The following is an 8,196-nucleotide window of genomic DNA, read 5'->3' on the forward strand; positions in this document are numbered from 1 at the left end:
CCAATTTCAAGGGCCCTCTAGGTATGTGTGGCTACTCTGGTCAGCTGGCTGAGTTGTCCTCCATTGGCATAAGTCTGACACCACGTGGTGTGTCCTCAAGTGGAGGAGGGCTCGCACCACCGTGAGATCTGTGTCACATGTGTGTGAGTGTGCCGCGATCATGAGACACATGATGCGGCGTTGCAGGATGAGTTGTGGCTGGGATAGGAGGTAGGGGGGGTCGGGGCAGGGGTGAGGCTGTCAACAGTGGCGTGATTACATCATGACAATGAGGAGCATTTGTAGGTGCGTCGTGTTGTTTTTGTTACTGTTTTGTTTTTGTTTTCGTTGTTGTTGATCTACCTGCTGCTGTTGATGTTGCTGTTGTTGTTGCTGCTGTTGTTAGCGTTCTTGTTGTTGCTGCTGTTGTTAGTGTTCTTGTCCTTGCACTAGTTGATGTTGTTGAGATAGCAACAAATCACGATGACTTCTTTCACTCCTATTCCTATCTACTCCCAACGTTTCTACCCGGATTTTTCTAACAATTACGAAATAGGTCCTTAATGCTCCTTTTGAAGGGTAAACACATCAATTCACTAGCCCTGGGCACTTCAGACCAACTCTTTCTTTCCCATCCCCAACTCCCATCTCCTCTTCGTTGCTGCAAAGTGCACGATCACGAAAACGTCGTTAAAAGGTGGCCATTTTTTTTGTAACAAAATGTCGCCCGGATTCTGCCGCTTAAGACCTGGCGAGACGAAACTCAGAGGGCGTACTTTTAAAACCTTTCGTCAGCCTTGACGAGCGCTCTCTACTATTATGAAATAACTTCTATTAGAAAATAACTTCAGTAGCTATACTTACGGAAGCTAGATTTTATAGATTACCTATTAGGACACCTATGGTACCCAGGAAACCAGGTCAAAGTCTACTTTCTAGTGGTGGACAGCGTTCGCCAGGGTTGGCGAAATTTTTTGAAAGTACGACCTTCAGCTTACGCGGTTAAAGAATCCAGATGAGTAACATTACCTTGCCCCCCTCCCCCTCATGCAGACGAGTCTTCCTCAGCACAAATACATGTTTATATAAATTCGTGTCTTTATCGGACGCTCGTGTGGCAACGAACAAGTGCCAAATATGTCCCGTTGTAGTTCGTATCAACATAAGAGTTTTTTCCTTTGTCTTCATGACCAGCCAGAGCAATCTCAATCCCTTGGCTACCATATGAGATGTCACCTAGATTAATAAGATATTCTGATTTTATCCAGAAAAAAAAGCCCAGTACGGAAGTGGTTAATCAATTTATATCACTTCACTATCAAGGGAAGGATATAAAGATGAATGAAATAACTTCTCGTGGCAGTCAGGGTAAAAGAAAAATGCCCTCCTGGTACGAAAAGAGATCATCTTTTCGGACTGATGGCGATGGATTGGGGCATATTGGGGTCTCGGTCGGTAGAGGCTCTGTTCAGGGTACCTTCAGTACCATGTGGCATTCTTGATCTCGTTATGGCTCCCGCCAGCCTATTCTATTCATTTTCACTGTCCTTCCTCTGTTATAAAGAGGTCATAGTCTAACTTAATGATGAAATTCATGGTGTGTTTTCAATGAGAATGTTTTTCTTTTTTCAAAAAATATTACTTCGTGTAATAATGATTTCTACCAAGTTATAATAAACGAACCATCATGTATAAAGTATGTTCTATCTTGATGATGAAATCCATGGTGTATTTTCAGTGAGAATGTTTTTCTTTTTCCAAAGATTATTGCTTCATGTAATAATGATTTCTACCAAGTTATGATAAACGAACCATCATGTATAAAGTATGTTAGTATACTGATAATCTCCCATATGGGTCTAAGGATTATATGTGACTCATTAAAATACGTACACTAACACACCGTGAAACAGTTCTTAGATTTATATTCTCTCTTGTACGTTTTGCCCTAGTTCATGGTGGGAAAATAAAAAGACAACGAGGCCAAATGGTCTTTGGATTAAATCTCCACGACATTAAAAAGGTGAGGCTATAAAGGTGATTGTTATTGCTCTTGACCATTTTGATTGTTATTGATCTTGACCATTTATGTCTTGAGTCAATACCAGAGCAAAATGATCTCAGCAAAATATGATGAAAAAAAAAGTATCACGACGGAAGACAAATGTCAAGGTCAAATAAAAACCAATTACTCTTTCCACGTCTGACTTTACTTTTATTTTCATTCAAGTCTCCGGGAGTCTCTTTTTCTCAAATTATTTCGACTCCCCCTCCCCCATTCTGTAGCGTAAGGGTTATAACTAATCTCGATTGAGCTCTTACTTACCGGGTGTCGTTTTTCTTTAATCATGGATGCCCCGAGCCTATTATGTTCATTTCCATGAAAGACACTTGTTATTGGACATGGTACAACTCTACGAAGAGGTAATCGAGTTTCCGAGTCTCGACATGTAAAGAACTTGAGCCTTCTGGTAGCCAGATTTCCTTTTATCATGGAAGTCGCCGGTCTATCATGTTCATTTCTGTGACAGACATTCGCTATTGGACATGTTACAACTCTACGAAGAGGTAATTGAGTTTCCGAGACTCGACACGTAAAGAACTGAAGGCTTCTGGCAGTCAGATTTCCTTTTATCATGGAAGTCGCCAGACTATTTCATTTATCAACGTGGCACTCCGATACTTGGCTTAAGTCAATGGTTCTCAACCTATGGTTCAATGAGCTCTTGTGGGCCACAATATGACCACAAATAGGCCACAATAGGCCACAATAGGACCACAATAGGACAAATAGGCCACAATAGGACCACAAATAGGCCACAAATAGGACCATGAATCGAGAAGTAGTGATAGTTTGTGGATGCACTAAGGGCTCTATTCACTAGTGATGGGGTTTCTAGGAGGATAACAAACAGCAAGTCATAAATACAGGGGTACATAAGGAACGAAGTTGAGAACCCACAGCTTAAAAGAATAAGCCATTTGGGTCACTTCATCATTAATCACGACAGTCACGGAGCTCTTTCAAAGGATTACAAAGGCGGAGCATGCCGGCAGGAGACCTTTTGGTCCATAACAAGATCGGATACGAAAAAAATATATAATTATAAAAAAGATAATAATAATGATAATAATTTTTTTTTATAAAAATATAAATAATTATAAAATAAATACATGGGTATACTTAAATAATAAACAAGCAGGTAAATAGTAGATAATAATAAATTGACAGATGAATAATAATAAATAAAAATCAAGCAAATAACAAATAAACAGACAAATATTCCCGTGGCTCTCTCAGACTCGGTGGCGAAAGGGTCCGGCTCAAACCTCAGCTGTACAGATGAAGATTCATGCGTTCTGGTGGCACCACGGTCACTGTGCCTTAATGGAGACGTATACTCGTACTACAAGAGCAGCTCCAAGTGAAAGGTCATAGTCGGAGATCAGAATAGTTAGAGCTCTCGTAGTCAGACGAAATCATTATAAAAAAATACAATTATCATTGCTATACTCGTGGGTATACTCAGTACATTGTGGTGGTGGTGGTGGTGGTGGTGGTGGTGGTGGTGGTGGTAGTGGTGGTGGTGGTGGTGGTGGTAGTGGTGGTGGTAGTGGTGGTGGTGGTGGTGGGGGTGGTGGGGGTGGTGGTGGTGGTGAGGGTGGTGGTTGTGGTGGTAGTAGTATCGTGCATATGTTTAATGCGCGCTATTGCCATGGAGGTTTTCATATCAGTGACCACTGGAGACGAAAATAGGAACCACACTCCAGTGACGTAAAGACCTCCAAGATGAACAGGACACAGAAACACTTGCATGATTATTTTTTCTTTTCAATTTCCATGAATAAGGACTTTTGTTTACAATTTCCCCATTGTTTCATATTGCCTTTACCAATAATATGATAGTTCCTGTTATCTTTGCTCTAGTCATTTTTACCTTATTACTATTACTAATATCATTACTATAATTACCATTTTACTATTATAATCATTCCTAATACTGTTATTATGATTATTATTTCTCCTATTACTATTACTAATAAAATTACTATTCTTACTACATTATTACTACTACTATTACTACTACTACTACTACTACTACTACTACTACTACTACTACTACTACTATTTTTACCAATATATCTTTTACTATTATTGGTAATACTACTGCTTTTACTACTACTATTAATAATTATATTACTGTTACTAATATTATTACACTTACTATTATTACTATTACTACCATTAATATTATTCACATTGCCCCTATTACTATTGTTACTTCAGTTACTATAACTACCACTATTAATACTATTACTGCTAAATATTACTAATAATATTACTACTAAAATATTACTTTTATTATTACGACCAATACTATTAAAGATATTACTGCTGCTAATAATATCTCTATTACTATTACTATTATTGAAACTATTACTATTGTTAATACTATTTCTACTATTGCTACTATCAATAGAACTATTAGTACTACTAAGAATACTATTAGAACTACTGAAACCACTATTACTACTAGTACGCGGTGAATTGCCTACCGGCTCCGGCGCTTGGCCTTCAAGCCAAAAGTGTCATCAGTCAATACTACTAGTACTGATACTACACTTACTACTACAAAGGATTACAAAGGATTACAAAGGCAAAGCATGCCGACAGGAGACCTTTTGATCCATATCTAGGTCGGATGCAAAAAAAAAAAAAAAAAAAAAAAAAAAAAAAAAAAAAAAAAAAAAAAAAAAAAAAAATCATATTAATAATAAATTAAAACTATAACAATGTAAATAACAATTAAAATACATAAATAAATGCATTGGTATAGTTGAATAACAAACAAACAGGTAAATAGTAAATGATAATAAATTGACATATAACTAATAATAAATGAAAATCAGACAGACAAATTATAACAAAACAAAAACAAATAATATAACATAAATTATAATCATTACAGCATCTTACTTAGGTATTTATCTAAATGATTCTTAAAGCTTCGAACTGAACTACATTGCACTACCTGTGCAGGAAGTTTATTCCATTCATTAACTACACGGTTGGCAAAGTTGTTTCTACCTACTTCCAAATTGAATCTATTTCCGGACAGTTTGAGACCATTGTTTCTTGTCTGATTCTCATTCAATGTGAAAATTTGGTCACTTTTGATGTTGTCAATTCCCTTTAAAATCTTAAAGACCTGTATCAAGTCACCTCTGAGTCTACGCTTTTTTAGGGAAAACAGATTCATGTGCTTAAGTCGATTTTCGTATGATTTATTTTTGATATTTGGAATCAGTTTTGTGGCTCGCCGTTGTACTTTTTCCAGTCTGTCAATGTCTTTAATGAGATTCGGTGACCATACGGAAACAGCATATTCCAAATGTGGACGAACTAACGATTTATATAGCTTGTTAATGAGTGATGGACTTTTGAAATCAAACGATCGCGCAATCAATCCCAGAATCTTATTTGCTTTCTCAGAGGCTGAAATACACTGCTTGGATGATTTGAGGTCGTTACTGATAATTACGCCGAGATCTTTTTCACTATCCACTTTTGTTAACGAATTTCCAAATAATTTGTAATCGTAATTGCTGTTATTTTTACCTATGTGCATTACCTTGCATTTACTTGTGTTAAATTTCATTAGCCACTTTTCAGACCATTGCTGTAATTGATCTAAATCTTCTTGAATATCTAATTGGTTTGAGTGATCATTTGCCACTCCGCACAGTTTTGTATCATCAGCAAATTTGGAAACAGTAGATTTTAGTCCATGGTCTATATCATTTATATATACTATGAATAGAAGTGGCCCAAGAACGGAACCCTGAGGAACTCCACTTGCAACACTTTTCCATCCAGAAGTTTTTCCATTTAAAACAACTCTCTGTTTTCGACCTTTCAACCAATTACTAGTCCAACCTAATAGGCTACCACTTATTCCATGCAAAGCTAATTTAGTAAGTAGTCTTTCGTGTGGGACGGTATCAAAAGCTTTTGCAAAGTCTAGATATATTAAATCTATATTGTTTCTTTTGTCATAATTCGAGATAACTGTGTTGTAGAATTCGAGTAAGTTAGTCACGCAAGAACGTTTCCGTCTGAAACCATGTTGGCTATCATTTATCAAACGGTTACTTTCTAAATGATATTCGATAGCATCTCTGATGATAGTTTCCATTATTTTTCCTACGATCGAAGTCAAACTAATAGGCCTATAGTTATTTGGTTTCTTTTTGTCACCTTTTTTGAATATGGGAGTAACGTTAGCTAGCTTCCATTCTATTGGGACATCTCCGGATATGATGGATTTCTTGAAAATAATTTCTAATGGAACAACAATCTCATTTTTAATTTCCTTTAAGATTCTTGGATGCCAACCGTCAGGCCCTGGTGTTTTGTTAACTTTGAGTTTGTCTATACACCTTTTAATTGTTTCTTTTGTTATATTTACCGTAGTGAGTAAGTTTACCCCAGACTTTTCACAGGTTTCAGTTTGGAATTCACTTTGAGGTGTTTCGTTTACGAATACCGAGCTAAAATAATTGTTTAAGAGATTACACATTCCTTCATTTGAATATTCAAGTTGACCGTCAGCAGATAATAGTGGACCAATGTGATTCCTAACAACCTTTTTATCTCTAATGTAACTATAGAATTCTTTGGGATTCTCTTTGGATTTCTCAGCGATGTTCATTTCGTATTGTCGTTTTCTTTTTCTTATTGTCTTTTTTAAATCTCTCTGTATTGATACATAACTCTTACTAGTACTATTATTTATATTACTACTACAACATTTTCTATTACTACTACTATTACTACTATTGGAAGATTACTACTGTTAATACTATTTCTATAACTATTACTACTACTACAGAAAATAATAGTACCAGTATTACTACTACTACTATTTCTACTAAAAAAATAATAGTACCAGTACTACTATTACCACTACTATTAATACTACTACTACTACTACTATTACTACTATTAATATTACTAACATTACCATTACCACAATTTACTACTTTTACTACTCTACTACTAAAACTTCTATTATTACTACTACACTAACTACTACTATTACTACTAGTGAAACTAATACTACTGTTAATACAACTATTTCACCTACTATTACTATTAGTAGTGTTAAAACTACAATTACTACTAGTACTAGTACTACTGTTAATAATATCTCTACAACTATCACTACTGCTACTAAATCTACTGGTACTATTACTAGTACACTTACTACAACTACTACTCTCACCACTACTATTACTACAGCTACTATTACTAGTGCTAGTACTATTACTATTTCTACAACTATTACTACTACTAAAACACCTGTTACTATTACTATTACTACTGCTACTAAATCTACTGGTACTATTACTAGTACACTTACTACAACTACTACTCTCACCACTACTATTACTACAGCTACTATTACTAGTACCATTACTACTGCTACTACTACTACTGCAACTATTACTAGTTAATATTTCTACAACTATTACTACTACTAAAATTACTGGTACTATTACTAATACACTTACTACCACTACTCTCACCACTAATCTTACTATTACTATTAATACTATTACTACTAACACTATTACTACCATTGAAACTAATACAAGTGTTAATACTATTTCTAGTAATATTACTACTGTTATTGCTATTACTATTACTACTACTTTTACTACTACTAAAACTACCATTAATACTATTATAATTACTACTACTGTTGCTATTATTAAAAATACTACTGTTAATACTACTATTTTTATTACTATTAATACTATCACTACTACTAAAACTATTACTATTACACTTACTACTACTATTACTACTATTAGTATTATTGAGACTATTACTATTGTTAATACTATTTCTACTATTACTACTATTAGTTTTACTAAAACTACTAATAATACTATTACTATTACTACTACTACTCTTACTACTACTAATACTACTATTACTATTACTACTGCTATTACTACAACTAATACTGCTATTACTACTTTTACTACTATTTCTACAACTATTACTACTACTAAAATTACTGGTACTATTACTAATACACTTACTACCACTACTCTCACCACTAATCTTACAACTATTACTGCAACTATTACTGCAACCATTACTAGTACTAGTTCTACTGCTATCATTATTCTACTATTACTATTAAT

Source organism: Oratosquilla oratoria, chromosome 1, assembly GCF_046742065.1.
Source record: "Oratosquilla oratoria isolate Oo_2021 chromosome 1, ASM4674206v1, whole genome shotgun sequence".
Classification (NCBI taxonomy): Eukaryota; Metazoa; Arthropoda; class Malacostraca; order Stomatopoda; family Squillidae; genus Oratosquilla; species Oratosquilla oratoria.